The sequence below is a fragment of the Notamacropus eugenii genome, chromosome 2 (genome assembly GCF_028372415.1).
Source record: "Notamacropus eugenii isolate mMacEug1 chromosome 2, mMacEug1.pri_v2, whole genome shotgun sequence".
Classification (NCBI taxonomy): domain Eukaryota; kingdom Metazoa; phylum Chordata; class Mammalia; order Diprotodontia; family Macropodidae; genus Notamacropus; species Notamacropus eugenii.
Window position 1 is genome coordinate 262,772,433 of NC_092873.1, and position 22,826 is coordinate 262,795,258.

Genomic DNA, 22,826 nt, shown 5'->3' on the forward strand with positions numbered 1-22,826 from the left:
CAATGCCCATGGGAGTCAAGCAAGGACAATTGGAGTATTGTCCTGTAGGTTTTATGGTTCATGTATCCTTGGCAGTGACAGACCCATAAGAAATTCTTGAGTAGGTGGGTGTGGGCGGTTAATTATTTATATCCACAAATATTAACCCAAAGTCTGAGAGAAATTTTCCTGAGATGTGCTCTAGTCTTTCACCAGTCAGTGGCCAGGAAGTAAAGAATGGCTAGAAGAAGATTGCATTTTCTTACCATCCCTCTTCCCTCTTAACTGAATCTGCAACTTTGCCTATTCCTATACCAGTCAACCAGATGCAAACAGAAATTTTCAAGAAAATGTATTTAGTCAGTATATTGGAGACAAGACATCTGGATGATAGACAGAAGTTGTGAGATGTTTTTATAGAGATTCAGAGGATCCATTATGTTCCATTATATTGGGGCTGCAGGACTTAAGAACTCTCAAACAGAAACCTTCCTTAATTTTCACTAATCTGATGACCTTCAAACAAGAGGTTATAGAGATTCCCTTCCCAACACCATGACTTTGGGACCAGAGCTTGACCCTTTAATTGTTTTTTATGGCCCTTCCTCTGCCTTCCATGCTGTGGCATCAGTATATTTCACTCTCAGTCAGATCTGTTTTACAATAGTATCAGATATTCCAGAATATAAACTTTATTTTCCCGTCAGGACTGCTTTGGCTGCATCCTGGAAAATTTGACTTCTCCAAAACTGAAAGAGGGACATTAAAATCTCCCAAACTTCTCATATTGGAAGTACCTTTCACTTCTGGGATCTCTCCTCTCTTCTCTGTCTCCTTCTTCCTCTTCATCTCTGTCTCCATCTCCTTTCCTCTTTCTACAATGCCTCTAGTTCAAGTACCTTCATTTCTTCATAGTCAACCATACCCCATTTTCAGCTTTCTTTTATGTGTTGTCTTCTGTACTGGGAAAAAGAGAAGGAAGGCATCCTCTCTAGATGGAATTTCAAGAAAATCCCCAAGTCCTTATTACAATTATCATCTCCATAAACAATCTGCCTCTTTGCAACTTTCAGCTGTCCCATATTTTGCCTTCTGAGACCAAGCAGAACAAATCTAACCCATTTCATGTGACAGCCCTTCATCCATTCAAGAAAACTATCATATCCCACACCTGAATCTTCTCTTTTTCAAGTTAAATATCCACAAGTTCTTTTCACTAATCCTTACAGAGACAGCCAGACAGTGCAATGGATAAAAGGTAGAGCAGGGAGTCAGGAAGACCTGAGTTCTAATCCAGACTCAACCAAATCCTACTTGTGTGACCCTCAGCAAGTCGCTTAACCTCTGTCTGCTTCAGTTTCATCATCTGTAAAGTGGAGATAGCAGCACCTATTCCATGTTTATTGTCAGGACCAAGCGGGATAATAATTATAAAGTACTTAGCACAGTACCTGGCTGTTATGTTGTTGTTACTATTATTATTATCATGTGGCTTGATCTCAGGCCCTTCACCAGTCTAGTCACCCTACTCTGGACCTGATGTGCCTCATCAATGTCTTCCCCAAAATATGGCATCCAAAGCTGAGCAAAGTACTCCAGAGGTGACCTGCTTCATTCTGGACCTGATGCCTTCTCAAAGCAGCCTAACACCACTCCAATGTTCCATATTCTATTATTACCTTATCTTGAACTAGATTATTGAAGTAGACTATTAAATTTTTTCATAGGGACTGTTCTCTAGACCAAACTCCCTAAATACCTCTAGAATTGATTTTTTAAAAAATCAAATGAAAGGTTTTATATTTTTCCATATTAAATTTCACTTATAATAATAAGTAGAAGTGATTCTGCTTATTGTTGCGGCTTATCATGAAGCTTCTTTTGGATCCTGACCCCATCATCTAATGTGTCAAAAATCCCTATTATTTTTAACTCTTCTGCAAATTTGATAAGAATCTATACCCATACCTAATAATATGCTAATAAAAATTTTGATTAACCAAGGGTCAATGAGAGGTTCATGGATTACTCCATTAGAGACCTCCATCCATGTTGAAATCAAAACATTGATGACTAGTCTTAGGGTTCGGTCATTCAATCGCTTGGAAATCTCCTGAACTATAATATTATCTCACTCACATGTCTCAATATTGCCCACAAGAATAGCATGAGGGATACTGTCAAATATTTTTATGAAATCTAGGTTAAAATAAATACTCCCCTATAAATATTCCCCTCATCTACCATGCTAGTAAGTCTGGCACAACAAAAGAGGGGCAAAAGATAAAAATAAGTTTGGCAATGACTACTCCTGATAAAGTGATGTTGGCTTCTAGTTAATGCTGTTTTCTAAATGTTTATAAACAATCCCTTTAATAATAAATTCTATAATTTATCCAGGAACCAGAACCAAGCTCACCAGTGTAAAGTTTGAAGATACTATCCTCTTCTCTTTTTTGAAAAATCTGCCCAACATTTGCATGTCTTCAGTCTTAGGATATCTCTCTTATTCTCCATGATTTCTGAAAGATGCCTGACAGTAGTTCAACAGGAACATTTACCATTTTTGAATTTGGATTTGTTTCTTTGTTTGTTTTCCCTTAGTACTCTGGGGTGGTTCATCTGGACCTGAGGACTTGAACTCATTTAGGACAGTTGAATTCATTCTCACTGTCTTCTCACTTATCTTGTATTTTAACTTCTTGTTGACCTTTCTTTTTTTGTCCTAGCCTTCCGAGTTTGAAGATCTAGGAACACTCCTTAGCAGACAAAGGATAAACAAAGATACATGGAGTGTATCTGCCCTTTTTTCCCATCAATTTCTCATCCACTTGAAATACAACTTCTCTCTTTGCTTTGATCGTCACATCCCAAATATTACTTCAAAAACAAAGATTTTGGGGGGATGCAGATGGGAAGGGGTTCTTAACATTGCCCCCCAGTTTCATTTCATCCTGAGTTTTATCATATTATTGTTGTATTCATCCTTTACTGCTTGTCTTTTCTTCACTCTTCCAGTTATTAGCCTAAGATTCCATTTCCTGTCTCCCAGCCAAGCGCAATTTCCTGAGAGAATGAGATAAAAGTCAAGTAGTTTTGAGGGAATCAAAGAATTAGGAAGAGCTCCTAGGAAGGATATTCATCAGGATCTTTGGGAGCAGTTGAAGGGAGAGGCCCTAGCAGCCAGGGGGCAGCCATAGGACCCCAGGTGCCTCTTGATTATGGATGGACAGGTTAAAGGAAGTTTCATTCTACTGAACAGACTTACCTTGGATCAGTTATTCACACCAAGTCATCTATCTCTATCTGTGCCAATATGGTTGACTGATTCCACTTCCACCACAGTTAATACTCCTCCCTTCCCCCACCTTTATAAAAATATTTACTGATCAATATACATGACACAGGGCTATGCTTGAAGAATACCAAGATGCAGAACCATATGACCTTTTTTCCACCAGCCTAGAACATATTGTCTTCATTCCGACCCGCAATTTAGCGTCCTGTTATTATCAATAGCCCCTCTTTGACCATTCCAATGAAATTTATTTGCCATGAGTAAGGGATGCTGAATCAAAGTAGGATTACTCAGTGGAAAAGGTCAGGTACAATAATTGTGAGAATATTTCAACCACTCTGATGTTTTAATTTTGCTAAGGACTGTAATTATATGCTTTTAAAAAATCCTTCTAAAATCTTTGCTGTGTCTCTGCAAGATATACTGCCCCAACGGTACCTTCAAGGTTGTCAGACACATTCCACAGGCTTTAATCAAGTTACAGAAAAAGCAAATCAAGACTTTGAAGTACATTTATTACTCTCTTCATGAGCCCACTTTGCAAATACCATCACCGTCACAGGGTCTATTCTAGGGTAACTGAGCTCCTATCTCTCCTGCTGAGCTTTTTGTCCCTGGAGAGTAAAAGATAGACAGAGACAGGCTGAAGTGATGCCTGAAAGTTCTCAGAAGACAAAATGCAGAGTAAGACCTACTCCAAAATTGACAAAGAGATAAGCACTATCTGGGTCAATATACATATCAGTATCCATCCAACTCACATGCCTAGGAGAAACTTTTACTTGACCATCTCACCATCATCTTAAACCTGAAATGCCTAAAATCTAACATGTTTATTTTTTTAAAAATCAGTTTCCCTTAAAATCCACTCCATTTTCCATTAATGGTACCATTTTCTCCGTCTTTAAGCCTTGAAACCTGGAATTAATTCCTTCTCCTTCCTTATTCCCTATATCCTGAAATGACTGTCAGTTATCCTTTCATGATGGCTCTCTTCCCTGCCACCTTGTTAGTTCCATGCCTATTAAAATAACTTCTTCACTGGTTTCCCTGCCTCTAGTTTCCCTGTCTCCAAGTCTCCATGTTATACCTATATAAAATGACCACTCTAACTAAAATCCCTTTATTACCATACTTCCCTTCCAAAGCTTTTAAAGACTTCTCATTATATACAGAATAAGTTAGAATTTTTACACCTTAGCATTCATAATCTGACTCAATCTTCCTACCTCTCGCTACTAACCATACTCTCCAAAATGAGCTGTATGTTCTCTTACTTGTCTCTTGAACACTTCATGCTAATTCTGTTTTCCAAATCTTTGCTCTTCTCATTTCCCCATCAATAAATCAAGTATTTATTAAGCTCCTAAAATATTCCAGGCACTGTGCTAGGTACTAATGATAAAAGTACAAAGAATGAAACAATTCCTGCTCACTCCTCTTTCCCCCTTTCTCAATATCAAAGTCCTCCTCCTGTATAAAACCTTCTCCAGTCATTCTAATTTGATTATCTCCCTTTTCTTCAGATTCCTAGCCTATCAATTTACTTTTCAGATCACCCACTTAGGTATTTAATCATTAATGTTTTATGTGGTTATCTAATTGTGTCAAATGTGCTTGTCTTATATGCTCAGCTAGACTATAAGCTTTTAGAGGGAAGGAATTCTGATTAAGTTCCCTTTTTTGTCTTTCTCAAATGCCCAGCTCAGTTCTCTAATATGCCAATGCTCTGATGGCTCTATGATCCCATCAGCGCGAGTCTAGCAATGTGATTCACAGCTCACTCATGCCTGACCATGTTGAATGGTTGATATGTAGTCCACCATAAATGCACAATAGCAGATCCACTCAACTTTCTGGGTGACTTTTTCTCATTCTTCTGACATCACATGAATACCAATGGATTGTGTGACCTGTCTTTTTGCTATGTGACTTGACTGTCATTTTTTCACTCGTTTTTTTCCATTTTTTAAAAAATATTTTGATGACATCATTTGCCACCCATGCTCTTTTCTTTGCCAACTTGGCTCCTGAATCTTTGGGTTTTTCTTCATCCATCCCAACTGCTTTCTCACCCTAAAGATATGCCAGGCCCTGTGCTATCTCTCCTGATTGATGAGTTCTTGCCTGGAGCCATCATTTGAAAAAGTACTCAGGCCAGTCATGCTCACTTCCCTCCCCACTCTGCTCCTGAATCTTCAGACCTTGACCTTGACACCTTGCTATGTGAGTAACTCCCACCTCCCACCCTGGCCCCCACTCTTTTCAGAACCCTTTTATATGTTGTCTCCATTAAAATTAACCTTGAAGGGAGCTGGTTTCTTTCTTTTTTCCTATATGTGTTATCCTAATGTTTAGTGCAGTGCCAGGTATGTAGTGGGTGCTTAATAGATGCTTCCATTATTTATAATCCATCTATCTATTACCTATCATCTAGCTAGCTATGTGCCATGCTTCTCTTACATAGTCTCATTTATTTATAATGTATTACAGCCTGCTCATTCCTACCACACATCTTTCAGTGGCCTTTTGAGTGATTCTTAACTCCAATTATATATTATGTTCCTTAAATTTTAGCCATTCAACATCACTGGAAGAGAACAGTTATTAAAAAGATGGGCTTTTGTTTTAGAGAAAGAAGCTTGTGATCATTAAAAAAATCTTTTCAGTTTACCAAAGGCAATTCAGCCTCTTCTTCTCTCCCTCTTTATTTCTGGGCTCAGATCATCGTTCATTTGCAGTATCAATTCAAGAGATAGATCTATTGATGGAGATGTGCTATGGATTGCACATCCAACTTCATGGGTCAACAGTGTCAAACTCAAACATAAATGGGGGCCATTAATCTGTATATAAGGATCCCTGTAGCCACATATTGACTTAGATTTAAAATATACTATTATTTGTGTTTTATTATCTTTTTATTTTGCTAAATATTTTCCAGTCACCTTTTAATCTGGTTCAGTCTCACTCAGGAATGAGTGGCTCACAGGCTGTGTGCTTGATCCCACTGATCTGGGCAACAGAGATTCTTTATTCACTTGGTTTTTTATCTGTGAATAATTAACCCAAAATCTTATGAGTGATCATGAAAATTCTTTAGGAAATTCTATAATGTTTCAGCATTTGGTGCAGTCAGCACATTGTCTTTCACAAATAGAAGCATCTGGTGGCTACAACCATCTATAGAGAATCCCTCTTCCCCTTGAACTTTGTGCTCAACCTACCCCGTGACAGTAACAAAGACCTTTGGCAAGCATCTTCTGGTTTTATTTTTTATATGGTATTAATAATCAGAGTCACTGAACAAAGATTTCAAAGAATTTTATAAGATTTTGACATATATATGAGAGATGCCTTATTTGGGAAAAGCCTTTAATAAGGGCAAAGTTTTGCTCTGCTGAATTAAATGGGTTTTTTTAAGTAGTCAACAAAGATAAGCAAAGTAGGATGTTGCATTCTCTATGCCATATAATCAATTGTCTCAATAAAAATTTACTGAGCACCTACACGTGCTGGGGATACCAAGAAAGGTATAAGACAGTCATTGCTTCCAGGGGCTCACTGTTTAAAGGGGGAGACAACATAAAATAACTATGTATAAACAAGGTATGTACTAGGTAACCTGGAAGTAATCAACAGAAGGAAAACATTAGAATTAAGGGAGATCATAAAAGATTTCCTGGAGAAGCTGGAAGGAAAGTAGGGAAGCCAGGACATGCAAAGGAAGAGGAAGAGCATTCTAAGCATGGCAGTGATCAGTGAAAATACATAGTCTGGACATGTAGTGCATTGATCAAGAAACAACACAGAGGCCAGTGTCACTGAATCTCAGAGTATAAAAAAGGGTGTATGCTAAAAGATTGGAAATGTAAGGATGAGACAGGTTATAAAGGTCTCTGAATATCAAACAGAAGATTTTGTGGCTAGAAATGTAGTCTACTATGGAATACCATTTGTGAAAGTCTGCCTGTCCCCCCTCATATATTCATCATGGATGCTTTCAATGAATATATAGATTATTCTCATAATGAGATGGTATAAGTGGAAAATTAAATGCACAGATCAATAGTTATTGGTATTCTTTTAGTTAACTTTTTTTTTTTTGGTAGTAATAAAGTCTGACATTTTTTTTCCCAAGCTTTTACTATCTTGCCTTCTGTGCCTCTAAATACCTGCTGAATGAAGAATGGTAATACGGAATGATTTCTGTTAGAAGCATGCAAGAATGATAGCTCTTCTTTCCCATACAATTCCCATGAGATTTCACTTTGACTCATATTATAGCAAGACATAAATTGATTCTATGGGCCATCAGAATACCAGCAAAACAAATATACTATAATAATGACCAGAATAGTCTCCATCAGATCTTTCACCACTGAATTCTCATACTATCATTATGGATTGGAAACATAATACAGAAAGATTCAGATGTCTGCCAAAAATAATTGATTGGAGGATGAATTATGTTGGGGATACACACATGTATGCACACACAAGTATGTACATATGTACACATGTGTGTTATGTATATATACATCATGGCTGTCCATTCTCAGACAACCAAAATGACATCACTATGTTAGATTCAAGTTACAGTGTGTCCACCTGTGACTGATCGATCAATACAAGCTTGGAATGCTCTATCACAAGTTGGGCACAAGTAGTTCATGTGAATATGTGAGGTGGATTCTCTAAATTTGTGTATCTTGCATATCCTTCGAGCTATTTCAATTCTGCTTTGCTTATTGAGCACATCACCTTCTCTGCTGAGGGTATGCCATGCTGAAAGTTCCTGTGCCAGTGTCTCCCATGTCATACAATCAATTCCAAAGTCCTTAACAGAGAGACCTTCCAAGTGTCTTGTATCACTTTTTCTGACCACCATGTAAGCACTTGCCCTGTGTGAATTCTCCATAAAATAGTCTTTTGGGTAGGCATTTGAACAACATGGTGTATATATACACATATATATGTATGTATGTCCATACACATGAAGAATACAGTATGTATCTCCAAATAGAGCTAAAACTCAGAATTTTCAGGTAGCTTGGTGAACATCTGGTAGATGGATGTGAATTTTTACTGGAAGAGGAGGTTATAAATACTAGGCTATGTTAGGTGTTGAGGACATCAAGGCTCTCATAAATTATAACATTGGTTTAGGGTTGTGATTCTTTACCCATAAAAGGCAATCAGTCTGTTGATTGATTGGACTTTTAGGAATGCTTTGAGATATATGCTTTTGGCATACATCACAATATTATTTGATGGTTTGCTGAGTGCTTCCTTTCCAACAAAACCAATGAAAGTAAAGCTAGTATTATTATCCCCATTTCATAGAATGTAAACTCTCAGTCTCAAGAGAGAGGAAGTGACTTGCTCAAAATGGTTCAGTTGATTGAGTGATCGTGAAATAATTGAAACCAACAACGTTTTTGGATTCTTAAGGCCAGTTCCATGTCTATTACCACTTACTGCTTTTCCCCAGGATTATCATTCTAGAATATGTTATGTTCTCTTTAGTATTCCTTGAAGGAAGTCTGACATTCTGTATCTTAATCTAACATGACACTGCATAATGTTGTCTGGTAGAGAAAAGTATTGCGTGAAATGCCAGAAAAGGGAAATACTCTGAATTGCCAGGAGACAGAGGCATACTATTACAATGATGCATTTTCTATGTTTCAAAGACAAGTCAACATACTATACCCTGAGTCCTTTGGTTTTGACAAGCAAAGTTGGCGAAAGGACATTGTAAAAGGGAGAAGCCTAAAAGGGTACCAAGGGCCAATCCATGAAGCGTACAGAAATGATTCACTGGAGATCAGAGGGCTGAGGGTTGGTCTGAGGATTGGGGATGTGAACACAAAATTACAGTGGATAAGGCCTGGTATATTTCTCATTCCAGGTCTATGAATATTAAATGAAACCCAATATGAAAGTTTTTACTCCTCTATCCAGATTTTTATCAAGAACCTATGTAATATTTATTTGTAAGACAGACAATGAAAGAGGCTTGAATTCTACCAAATTATTTGGAGGGTGGAATTGGTCATTCTCCCACAGCAGATTATAGGATTTGGACATAGGTAATATAGTAGAAAGAGTGCCAGACCTAGAATGAGAAAGACTTGAGTTCAAATCTGACCTCAAATACTTACTAGCTGTATGACCCTGGGCAAGTCATTTAACCTTGTTTGCCTCAGTTTCCTCATCTGTAAATGAGCTGGAGAAGGAAATAGTGAACCACTCCTGTATCTTTGTTGCGAAAACCCCAAATGAGATCATGAAGAGTCAGATGCAATTGAAATGACTTGAACAACAACGGCAAAAAGGGATTTTAGAGATAGATACAGATCCAGAAACAATGACATTAAATTAACCAAGCCTCTCTCTTTCTATTTCCTTTAAGTCTTCACTGGATTGAAGTATCCCCCAAATCATTTTAACATTCTATTAGTGGAAGCTTTGTGTGAGAGTCTCTCACATGACACAAAGGGTACTTTGGAGGACAGTCACTTCCCTGACTTGTCCCCACACAGAAAATCTAGGAAATTCAGCACATGACACCACCCAGTGTGTTGCCACCATCTCACAGTTGTCAAACAAAACTTAAAGAAGAAAAAACTTGTTTATAGGTCAAAGAAAAGAAACAGATTCTTTTCATAGCTCCTAGAAAAATGTGACTGTCAATGAATGAGTCTTGACCTGATACCTATATAACCTCAGTCCCCTTATGACCATCCTAGGCAAGGGTCTTGGTACACGTCACACTTCCTACATATTTCACTTTTTTCACAAATCCCAGAAGATGGCGCTTGTCATTCCTCTGATTTCCTGTAGATCCCAGTCTAGGGGTTCACTAATTCTCCTCTTTTGGGATGAGGTAGGCCCTCCCAATTGCTCATGGCCATGGCTCATGGGCAATCTCAGTAGAGAAGAGGGGGCTATTTCAGAGTTCCCCAGCCTGAAGTCATTACAGCACAAATGCCAGGGGTGGACCAGCACACCTCCCCTCACATACCCTTCTTTTGTAAGAATGCTTGCCTACCTCTAGCCTTACATAAAAAGTCAGGAATGTAGACTTACCATTTCAATCCGGCATTGGTATTCTCCAGAGAGAGAAAAATGTTATAGTCTCTACTTATATTACTTTGATCCAAATGTTGTCGCAACCTCTGCCTCTGTTAGCATTGAGCTTTCCTAGGGGATAGCATAGCAACCCCAAACCTCCCATTGTTTGTTTTTGGAGAACCACCTAACTTTGCCTTGGAGATATGACCGTTTTGAGGACCTACAGGTATTGCCATATGGATTGTGTATACCTGTTGAGTGACAGGCTAGTTAGACAAGTTCCAGACTCTTTACCCTTTGAACTGTCTTTGAGAGGCAAAGTCAAATTTCTGTTTTATTGTACCTATATGTATGCTCTTTAATTATCCTGGCTAAAAAAGAGTGAACAGTTCCAATAAAAATTCTTTGAACATCTAAGATGCTTTTTGAAAAAGCTACCATGATACAGTATTCCCTTATGACTCCTATTTTGATAATACTAACTCTCCTAGAGTTTCAGTGGTGATTTTTTAAAAAATAGTAACTAATTCACTATAGTATACTATATATGTGTGCATGTATGTGTATAGATACACATACACATCTATGTATATATACAAAATTATATAAGCTATGTGGCTCAGTGAATAGAGTGCTGAGCCTAGAGTCAGGAAGATCTGAGTTCAAATCTAGCCTCAGACACTAGCTGTGTGACCTTGAGAGTCACCTAACTTCTATTTGCCTTAATCCACTGGAAAAGGAAATATCAAACTACTCCAGTAGCTTTGCCAAGAAAACTCCATGAACAGTGTTGGTATGCTATGACCCATGGGGTTATGAAGCATCAGTAACAACATATGATTATCTGTGTATGTATGTATACATGTATTTTTTTTGTTCAGCCATTACCAATTCTTTTTGAATGCAGGAGGGGAGACAGGAGGGGAGGAGAGGGAAGAGGGGAGGGGTTCAAATCCTCAAAGTATTTGAAGGGCTATCATTTGGAACATGAGTTAAATGTTCTGTGCTTATTAGAAACACAGTAGATAGATAGACTCGGCCAATTCTTTGCTTAAGGTAACTAGAAGGTACGGAACTACCCTTTGAGCACATCTCAGCCATGGCATCCAAATGGTCCCCTGCCTCAGGCTAACTCGTGCACATTTTTGAGTACCCAGGAAGGAAAACAGAGACAGTCTCAGCTCAGAGAGTCTAGGCAAAGATTCTGATGTGGTTTGCCATTTCTTTCTGCAGCTCATTTTACAGTTAAGGAAACTGAGTTAAACAGGATTAAGTAACTTGACCAGGGTCATACAGCTAGTAAATATCTAAGGCCATATTTGAATTCAAAGTCTTCTTGACTCCAGGCCCAGCACCAAGTCCCCTAGCTTCCCTATATTTGTATGTATGTATGTATACACACACACACACACACACACACACACACGCATTTATCTTTGGAGTACCCTGAAGAAAACACTATTCTCAGCGCCATGAGGAATTATTGAAAAGCAGAAGATATAGTTATTCATTTGAAGGTATTTACAAGTCATGGAGGAAACAGCAATACCACATGTTAAGATTGTACTCATAAATAATTTCTGGAAGTTTCTGGATACCCTGTGGTCAGCCACAGGAAAGTTGACTACAGACTTCTGGTCCTAATATTTAGACTTCTGAGTACTCTGGCCCAGATCCCTTAAAATGTTCAGCGTTTTTATTGATGATTGGAATAAAGACACAGATTGTAAACTTATCAGATCTGCAGAAAACACAAAACTGGAAAAGCTAATATGCTCAATGAAAAAAGCCCTCCACAAAAAAACCTCAGCAGGGTAGGTCAATGAGTCAAATCTAAAAGTATGATATTTAATAGGGATAAATGTGAAACCCTATATACTAAGGTTTAAAAAATATTAATGTTATAAATACAAGAGGAGGAAAACATGATATACAACAATTAATGTGAAAAGACCATGAGTGTTTCAGTAAACTACGAGTGTCATAAGAGCTAAGTGAACATTGGCTGCCCAAAAAGCTGGAAGTGGCGACTGTTGGTTTTTTTGTTTTTAAACCAGCCTTGTGTTCTCATCTGTCTAGGGAGCTCAAGGTAAGGAATTTCTATCAATGAGGATCAGCATCTCTTTTGCAATGCTCATTCTTAGAAAAATGGGGTATGAGAAGGTTGGGACCTGCCCCGGGTCACAGAGCCAATTCACATCAGAGACAAGGACTTTATCCTAAGGTTTCTGGTTACCTCTCTTGAGAGCCTAGACCTAATTAATAGAAACCCTGATTAGACTACCTCTGGAGTGTTGTGCCCAATTCTAGGTGTTACATTTTAGGATGAACATATATATAGACGGGTTGAAGGAAATGTCGTGTTTAACATGAAGAAAAGGATTAAGGAGACATGATGGCGACCTTCCAGTATTTAAAGGACTACTTATAAATATTTTTCCACCATATATATGTACAAAGAGACAGACAGACTAACAAAGGCAGAGAGAAACTATCCAAGGTGAACTAAACAACCTCTATAGACACCTTCATGATAGCTGGAGGCTTTTAGCAGTGCCCCAAGGGTTCGGGCAAAAAAAAATTGAGTATTTGGAAGAGGAAAAAACTCCTATCTCTAAGACTCCAAGGAAATTGCTCCAAGTTGGAAGAGCTGGGACTGGTGTGTGAGACGAGATACCAGGCCTGCAACCCGTGTTAAGGCTACTTCTGGCTGCTGGGCTCCCCTCATTAGCACTTTACTGCATGATCAAAACCCTGTGATTTTTAATAAAATATATAAAGGCACTGTGAATTTCTGGAAGTTTTAAAAAAAGCAAGCTTGATTTTTATGGTGGTTCCCATTTAGTAGTCCATAAACCCTTATGGGGCTTGTGATGGTAACTCCAAGGGTTGATTCTAAAAATTCTTTATCCATAACTTAAGCCAATAATTATTCAATAATAAATGATTACCCAATTGTGTTATGAAAATATTCTTCTGTGACAATAAGCATGTGTTTGAAACATGGTAAGTTTATTTCTGCAACAATTCAAAACTGTCCAGATCTAAGGGCATAATGATCTAGTAGAGGCCAAAATCATTTGTGACCTTCTTGTTCACCTTTCTACCACTCATGGACCAATCCTGGACACAATGGAGAAATAGATGAAGTTTCTTATTCAACTTTCTAGGCCCCCTACGCTCCAACATCACCACTCTAGGCTCCTTTTCCTCACTTCCCTTCATACTACCATATACCTACTGCCCTTAAAAACTAAGTACCACCTATTCAGTACTAAATAGTTTGAAATTTTCTATATCATTCTCAACCCATCTCCCAGAAGACTCACTTCTCCTATGCCCCATTCCCTTTTTAGGTGATAATAAATAGTAACAGAGATTATCCAGAAACATTATAATTAATTACTTTATCATTCCTTATAGATAATAGAGAAATCTAGCAAATGGTTTGCTAGAACCAGCTCAGACTGGCTCTCAAGAGCAGATTGTTAAATTTTCATTGTAAACATTTATACCTTGGAAAATGGCAAATGCTACAAATTAGGGTTTGATTTCTTTATTTTTTTATTGATTGTCTTAACTTAAGAAAGGGATGGAGAAAATGTTAACACTGTAGATTAGACCTAAAAGAATGTCTTGTGTAATTTTTTTTCTTCAGAGAGATGGTTATTAAACGTTTATTTACCAGCATAATCGCTGACTTTAACACAGTTACAGAAATGGCAGTTTGTTTGAGAGAAACTATTGTTAGTCAAGTGTAACCTCAAAGCCTTTAAACTCAAGTTGCTTAAATGTACAATATTTTATGTATTTAAAAAGGAAACAGAATAATTAACATAACATGTATAGAGATTTTGAAGGGAAAGCATTATCCTGTAGTGAATAGAGAACTGGCCTCAAAGTCGGGAAGATATAGGATCTAGTTCTAATTAAATTCCAGCTGTGTGACTCGGGGCAATTCACTTAATTTTGAATGTTTCAACCACTCTGACTAAAGATTGTAGAATAACTGCCAATTACATCACTGGAAGGAAGTTTCCTCACCTGGAGTTTTTGGATGGGGGTGAAGTGGAATTGATAAAATAAAATGATTTGAGATCCTTGAAACTGGAAAATACACACACACGCACACACGCACACACACACGCACAATTTAACAAGGCAACAACGGAAAGTGTCTTGAATTTGAAGTCCAAGAATGTGGATTCAAACTTTAACTCTGCTTCTTATTACCTGTGTGATTTTTAGCAAGTCATTTACCTTCTCTTGGTCTTGGTTTCTTCATCTGCAAAATGGGAGCTTGACCTGGATGAACCCTAAGGTTCCTTTCTGCTATAGTCCAGGTTCAAGTAACAATGAGTTATTGGCACAAATGGATTAGAGTAGTGGTATAGTCATCTACAACTAGTAATTAAAAATCATATACTGGGTATTATTTTCATAATTCTTGCTATTCTTGTTTATTATTTTCTACCGTTTATTGTTATTATTTTTCAGGCTGGTTTATCTCTTATTCTCTTTTTTATTTTATTTTTTAAAATTTTACTCATTTTACTCCAAACTTAAGAAGTAAAACAAGGATTTCCATAACACTATTAATAAAATCAGTTTTCATTCCTTGAAACACCTAACAAAAGGGAAAGTTAGCTCTGCCTTTTTTTGTTTGGAAAGTGAGTCTTGTTATTAACAATTTATCTTAGACAAGCAACAAAAAGCAGAATCTCTGCCTTGATAATCACAGGGTGACTGCAATACTATCAAAACCATTTAATTTAATCTTTGTTGTCCTACTTACCCTGTGCAACTACACTCAGAAAAGCTTCTTCTTCATAATGATCCCCAACCATTAGATGAGAATTTACTGAGCCATCTTTAAGGCCAACATAGCAGATATCCAACCTGGAGGCAGTATCTATGGCCCATAGTCTGTAGTTTTTTAAAATTTCCAGGAGGAAGGGCCTGGAAGCTGTGTGACCTCTCTTACTCTACTCAAAGACTTCAGTATCCTTTCCCACTCAGGAATCTGATGATGATGGTACATGAGGATGATGAAGACTGACACTTTGCCACTGATACTAGCTGAAGTAATGTCATAGGATCCCCAAAGTATCTCAAACTTTGGAGAAAGGAGAAGTAGCTCCTTATAGTATTTGGGACTGAAAGGTATCATAAGGGTCCTCCAATACAGTTCCATCCTCTCACAGATAAAGAAACTGAGACACAAAAGTGAAATGATTTATCCTAACTCACACAAACAATATGTAGCAATACGCAAGATCTGAATCCAAGTCTCCTGACCCCAAATCCAGAGCTCTTTCTACGATACCAAAGTGGATCTTCTCTCTGTCTCTCTGTCTCTGTCTCTGTCTCTCTCTCTCTCACACACACACACACACACACACACACACACACACACATACACACTGTGGAAAGGGGCTACTCTAGAAGTCCTCCTCTTTAAACAAGACTGGTCCCACATAGATGCAAAAGAAAAGGGCTTGGGTGTTATAGGATTATAGACTTTAAACTAGAAGAAACCTCAGAGGTCATCTTGTCCATTCCCCTTATTTTACAACTGAGGAAGCTGAGACCCACGGAAGTTAAGTGATTTGTACAATGTAACATGGATAACATGTTATCAAAGATGGGATTGGAACCAGGTCCTCTGACTCTTGAGCTCTTGAGCTCTTCTCGTTGTATCAAGTCATCTAGTTCAATCCCCTCATTTTATGGATGTAAACACATAAGATTTTGTGGCTTCCATTCTATCTGGGCCAACTGTTTAACTAAATTATACAAACTTTATGATATTATCCCAAGCTGCTAGACTTGTCAGTCAGCTGAGTAACATGCCATGACTCATGAACTTTTTTCTTCTCTCATCTTAATACCTAGCTAGGCACTTCAACAAATGTGTTAGAGTTACATTAATCAAGCAAAAAGAGAATCTGGATCTGAGGCACAGTGTATCTGGGAGGTCCCACACTATTCTGAGTTTGGTATTTATTTAATCCTTTTGGAATTCTGCTCTCGTTTCTCTGACTTTCATTACCTCCCAATCTCCTTCTACTCTTATCTCTCCCTCTCTTTCTCTCAATTGGACCATTTTCTTCTTTCCCCCTTCTTCTTCTATCAATGAATATTTATTAAATTCTTACTATGTGCCAGGCACTGTGCTCACTTCTCTCCTTCTGTATTATTATGTATATTTTGATAAATACACAATTTAAGATGAATTGGGCATGGGCCTTTCTTTTAAGGAGTCTTAATAGGTATGAACACAGAGCTGAGAAGACCCTTCGTTAGAGAGAAAGTGAGTAGCATCCAGTTATAAACCAACTCTGGGTCTTATAGTTAATATATTTGTATATTCAACATTATTTATGGGAAACATAATTTTCAATCCTTCCTTGGTATGGAGCCTCCTCTATTTAACAAAGCTTAGCCCATCTGAATTCCTTAATGTGACCCTGAGTCAAAATTAACCTAATTTACCAAAATTAACCAAAATTTACATGGGACAGAAAAAATTAGAACATTCCCCTTTCTTTCCACATAGCCCACCATTTTTTCTCTCTTTTAATATGGTGGAAATTGTGGCATAGGACAGTTGTCAATCAGTACCTTTACTAAGAGTCACTGTGTGCAAAGCACTGTAAGTACAATGAGGGAATATGGAGTCATGTAGAAGGTGGTCCATACCTTCAGGAAGTCTATAAACTATGTGGGGAGGGAGAAGAAGGAAGAGGAAACATCCATGCAGCAGCAGCACCAATGAGTCAAGATTGCTTCTCCAGAACCTTCCTAATGCATAGGGTATGGTACATTTCAAATATCAGACATAAACTGTTGATGGACTGGAATGTTAATTGAACATACTAAGGATTCAACAATATCCAAACCAAAATCATGCTACTTGAGTAAGCTCCAAGCAGAGCTGTGAGGTAGGGAAGGCATGGGAAGAATTCCTCAGAACAGTACAATCCTAAGCAGAATTTGGAAAGAGGGGAAGTACGTTTAAGGATTGATAAAGGGTTTAGCAGAAAAAAAGGACACATCCAATGGCATAGCAGTGGAAAGAGTAGTAAGGCCTTTTAAAAATGTATTAAATACTATTAGCTTAACTGCCTATAAAGTCAGATGAGGTGAATAACAAATAAAGGACTGATGAGCAGGTTGGGGAGAGACAATAGCTTTGAATGTAAGGCTGAATCTAGATTTGATCAGGACAGGGAAAGGACCCTGAACTAAAAAATCATAGATCATTATTAGAAGTGGGAAGAATTTTAGCAAACACTCAATCTAAACTCTTTATTTTAAATATTAGGAAACTGAGGACTAAGTGTTAAGCGACTTGTCCACAGTCACACAGATAGTAAATGGCAGAACTGAGCCACAAGCCCTGGCCCTCTGACCCAGATGGGCAGTGAAATTTTCCAGAGACTAATATACAATGCTTCCTAAAACCCCTGATTTGGGTAAAAGGTTTGTATTTGAGTCAAGGCTTCACCACTGCTATGTGACCATGGACAAATCACAGAACCTCTTAGAGTCCAATTACCTTATCTGTAAAATGGAAGTAGTACAGCTCAAATTTGACAATAAGGTCATTGGTGACTTTGGAGAGAGAAATGTCCATAGTTATATGGATGGATGACTATTTTTTCTGTTTCTTCCTATACACCCAGTTTCTAAACACCATAGACTTTTAGGTTCAAGTTTCACTTCCTTGATGCAAATAATCTTTTTCATTGTCCTGCTCAATGTTCACCTCTTCATAATCAGCTTCATAATCATCCATGAGGGCAAGGACTACTTTTCATTTTGTCTTTGCATCCCTAGTCCCTACTACACTGGTACATGTTTGGTGCTTAAGAAATGTTTCTTGGGTTGGGCAGAAGTTCTGATTTCAAAGTCATGATGGGGCTAACACTTGGGAGAGAGATGGGCTAGAGAACTGTATTTGTAAGCCTAAAGGAAGCCTCAGCACTGGTAAAAAACAAACAAACAAACAAAACCCATCCTACTGCGTATTTCCCCAGTAAGCCTCAGGTCTAGGAGGCCTTTTAGGAGGAGGGATGATTCTAGGTCTCCATCTCTGTGTGCTGACTTTTAAATGATATGCTTGGGCTCCGTATTTCATGAATTGAGGGGAATTATCAACATATTCTCAAGCAAAGTTACTAATAGTACAGCATCACTTCAACTAATTGGGGCTTCTTCCACATTTTGCCTTTCTTGTATTGGACTTGACCTTACTTTTACCAGTTTTCTTGGATCATTATTTTAGTGGCATCCTCATATTTTAGATTTCTTAGCATTTCAAAGAAATTTGGCTTACTGTCTCTACTTATGGTTTTCCCAGTTAACCCTCAGGCACCCATTAAATCATTCTCAAGTGTCTCAACCCCCTTTCTCTCCAGCTAACTCCCCAAGTGTTCTCCAAATACCTGGCTCTTGGCCTCTCTCACACCCACTTGATATCAAATCTCCTCCTCTGGAGAGGAGTCCTAAGAATCCCTGCCTGCCCCACCTCTGCTACTTTCCTTCAGTATAGCTTCCTCAGGGATTAGCTGAAAGCAATCTGATTCAGCAAAACACATTTGGTGTAATGACTAACATGGTCTTAACCCTTCCACTGACATTTGCTTTAAAAGAAAATAGTCCATCAATAAACATTTAATAAGTACCTACTATGTGTCAGGCACTGTCATAAGTGCTGGAACTACAAAGGAAAATAAATGACAGTCTCTGTCCTCAGGAGGCTCCCATTGCAATGCAGAAGATAGCATACATACAACTATGTACAAGCAAATTATATTAAACTAGAAGAGAAGACACTAGAATTAAGAGGGAATGGGAAAGACTTCCTGGAGAAGGTGGGATTTTAGCAGGCACTTGAAGGAATCTAGGAAAGTTAGGTGTGGGAAATGAGGAAGGAAAGCATTCCAAACATGGGGGTCAACTGGTGAAAATGTCTGGAGATGGAATGTGTTTGGAAGAAAGCAAGGCAATCAGTGTCATGGATTCACAGAGGATGTGGGAATGGGAGAAGGAGGGGAGAAAGGTAGAGGTTGGGGGAAGCAGGTTATGAAGGGTTCTGAGCGCCAAACAGAGGATTTTATATTTGATCCTGGAGATGATAGGGATCCACAAGAGTTTATTTAGTGGACATGTAGGGGAGGGGGGGAGAATAGGAGGAAAAGGGATATGACATGGTGAGATCTGTGCTTTAGGGAGAGCACCTTGGTAGCTGAATGGAGGATAGATTGGAGAAGGGACAGACTGGAGGCAGGCAGGCAAAGAGCAAGGATATTGCAATAGTCCAAGCATGAGTTGATGAGAGCTTGCACCAGGTTGGTGGCCTTCTCAGAGGAGAGAATATTCAAGAGATGTTCTAAAGGTAAAATTGACAGGTCTTGGCAACAAATTAACCCAAATGAGTCTCTCAGGAACCAGAATTTCTTGCAGTATGCCAAAGCTGTTAATAACACCAATGTTGTATTTTTTAAATGCTCTAAATCACGATTAGAGAAATATAAATTTAAAGAACTCTAGGGTACCATTTCACACCTATCAGATTGGCTAATATGACAGGAAAGAAAGTGATAAACGTTGGAGAAAATATGGGAAAACTGAGACATTGATGCAGTGTTGGAGGAGTTGTGAACTGATCCAGCAATTCTGCAGAGCAACTTTGGAACTTTGCTGAAAGCACCATAAAACTATGCACACCCTTTGACTCAGCAATACCACCTCTAGATCTGTATCCCAAAGAGATTTTTTTAAAATCAATAAATAAAGGAAAAGGACCTAAATGTACAAAAATTTTTATAAAAGCTCTTTTTGTGATAGCAAAAAACTGGAAATTGAGGGGATGACCATCAACTGGGGAATGGCTGAACAAGCTGTGGTATATGATTGTGATGGAATATTACTATGCTATAAGAGATAACAAACAGGATGATTTCAGCAAAACCTGGATTTATCTGAACTGATGCAAAGTGAATTGAGGAGAACCAAGAGAACATTGTACAAAGTAACAATATTGTATAATGATCAACTGTGAATGACTTAGCTATCTTTCAGCAATACAATGAGGCAAGACATTCCATATAACTTATGATGAAAAATTGTTATCCAGCCCCAGAGATAGATAGTCTGAATGCAGATCAAAGTATATATACTTTTTTTTTTTTGCTTTCTTTATTTTTCCTGTTAGGTTGTTGTTTTTTCAAAATATTTTGCATCACTACACATTTATAATCTATAGCAAATTGCTTGCCTTATCAAAAAGGGGAAGGTAGACAGAGGAGAGAATCTGGAACTCAAAATATTAAAAAAAAAATAAATGTTAAAAATCATTTTAGATGCAATTGGGAAAAATATAATACTTTTTTTTAAAAGGCAATGCTGAAGAGACATTTTGAACACCCATCTAGGTCTCTTAAATAATCTAATACAGGAAATTATTGTTATATCTACTTCTAAGACCAGCCTCAGTTTTAGTACCTGAAATAGTTTTACAAGTTCTCATTGACTCAGTACAGTAGTCTCAAATATAACTGTTATTTAGCTGACAGGGATAGGATAGCCAACCTGAAGCAAAAATTTTCATGGATTTTCCCCCATTTCAAAGGGAACCATTTATCATGGGATCACAAGATAATAGCTGAAATGGAACTCAGAGGTCATCTAGTCCAAACCCCTCATTTTACAGATGAGGAAATTAAGACCCAGGAAAGTTAAGAAACTTGCTCAGTTTGTATATTTTCTATTAATAACAAATATTTTCTTTCCTGTAACATATTAATATTCTTCTTTAAAATGGAACTAATAATTTTTTCAGATCATAATATAGGAAAAAACTCGAAACCAGACAGAAAGATATAATGTTTGGATGAAAACAATTTCCCAAAATGGCATAGTGGACATTGATCCCTTTTGGGAAGACAATAGTTTAAGAAAGCAAGGTCTGATTAAGCTATGTGTGAATTATTAACACCAATTTACTCTGCTAGCCTAGGAATTCCATTTCTCTTTTCATGGGGTCATCTAGAAATAAGGGATTAGGGAAAGATCGAATTTAGGACAGCTCAGGAATTGATTAAAAAGATTTCTTTGAGAAGACCTGTTGGGAACAAACATCATCTGCCTAGTTGGATATTAGTAATCCCATAATGAGACTCATAAAACTATCTACTTAGAAATCCACTCAAGACTGTTGTCATCAAATTCATTAGTCCATACTTTCCAGACTCTGCTTATTCCTCCTTTTCAAAAGTTAAGATATTTGCTGACTTCCAGGACTTCTGTTTCTTCTCCTACCCACTGTGACTCAATGACAACATGGAGAAAATAGCAAAAGAAAGACAAGATGGCACCAGAGATAACACAGCACTGGGCTCTTGGGTTAGCTCTTGGGAGGTACCGTGCTTCGATGGAAAGAATGCTGAATCCATAATCAAAGGATCTGGTTTTGAGTCCTGAGTCTGCTTCTTATTACCTCGGTGATCTTGGGCAAGTTATTTTACCTGGAAGGACCTCAGTTTCTTGTCTGTAAAATCAGAGGATGCTAATTTACCTAGCTTGATACTTGGAGTTGCTAGTGATGACCTACATTTAGTTATCTTGAGTCTAAAGGAAAGACATAGCTCATGTGGCCTGATATTAGGAAATCAACGACTGCCTGTCATCTTAGGCAATTCCTTTTGCTTCCTCCCATCCATTAACATGACAGCTCCATCTCTAGGACCTACCAATTTAAAAGAAAAATATTAGAGAATAAACTTGAAAAAATAAATGTTTTTTGTCTTTTTCAAATCATTCACTTTAAAATCAGACATGAAAACCCAACCTAAGTGCTGAGAGAGAGAGAGAGAGAGAGAGAGAGAGAGAGAGAGAGAGAGAGAGAGGATATTTAAATGCTACCAGTTTCTAGTCTCCTGGGAAAATGGAGACCTGAAAAAGACCCTGGGGAATGCCAGTTCTGGCATCTTTCTGATTTGAGGGTGAAAAATGGCCTTTTATAGAATTTCAAACAGACTTGGAAAGTAACACAAAGCAAAAAAATTCATTGTTTATTTATTATTTGTAAATTAATTTAGCTTTCTTCATTACTCTCATTTTTTTATTACCTTACTTGGAGCTAAGAGGTTTTCTAAGTAAAATTAAATTTCTTGTTTTTAATGTGTGTTTGTTTGCTTTTGTACTTTTGTTAAGTAAAAAAAATTTTTTTTAAGATATCCCAATGAGCTAATGCAAGAAAGCATTTACTCCCATCTTAAAATATATACTATGATTTAATAAGTTGACTATTAAAATGAGAGGTTTGTTCTACACTCCCTCAGTTACCCTGCAAATTAAAGACCTTACATATGACCAAGGGCATGTGCTGGTAAATATTGAACTATTGGCTCTCTAATTGTGTGGTTCACACATTTTAATTTTAATCTGTATTATTAACATT

General features: G+C 37.7%; 1 protein-coding gene across 2 annotated transcripts in view; it reads right to left on the reverse strand.

The window, feature by feature from the left end:
• The window catches only part of LOC140527168 (protein unc-93 homolog A-like), a 262,533-nt gene extending 252,083 nt beyond the window's left edge, over positions 1-10,450 (reverse strand). Inside the window, exon 1 of one of the 2 annotated variants that reach the window (XM_072643889.1) lies at positions 10,373-10,450. The gene's annotated coding sequence lies outside the window, so the exon portion shown is untranslated. The remainder of the gene's footprint in view (positions 1-10,372) is intronic. The other variant, XM_072643888.1, reaches the window with a different exon arrangement.
• Between the last annotated feature and the right edge of the window lie 12,376 nt (positions 10,451-22,826).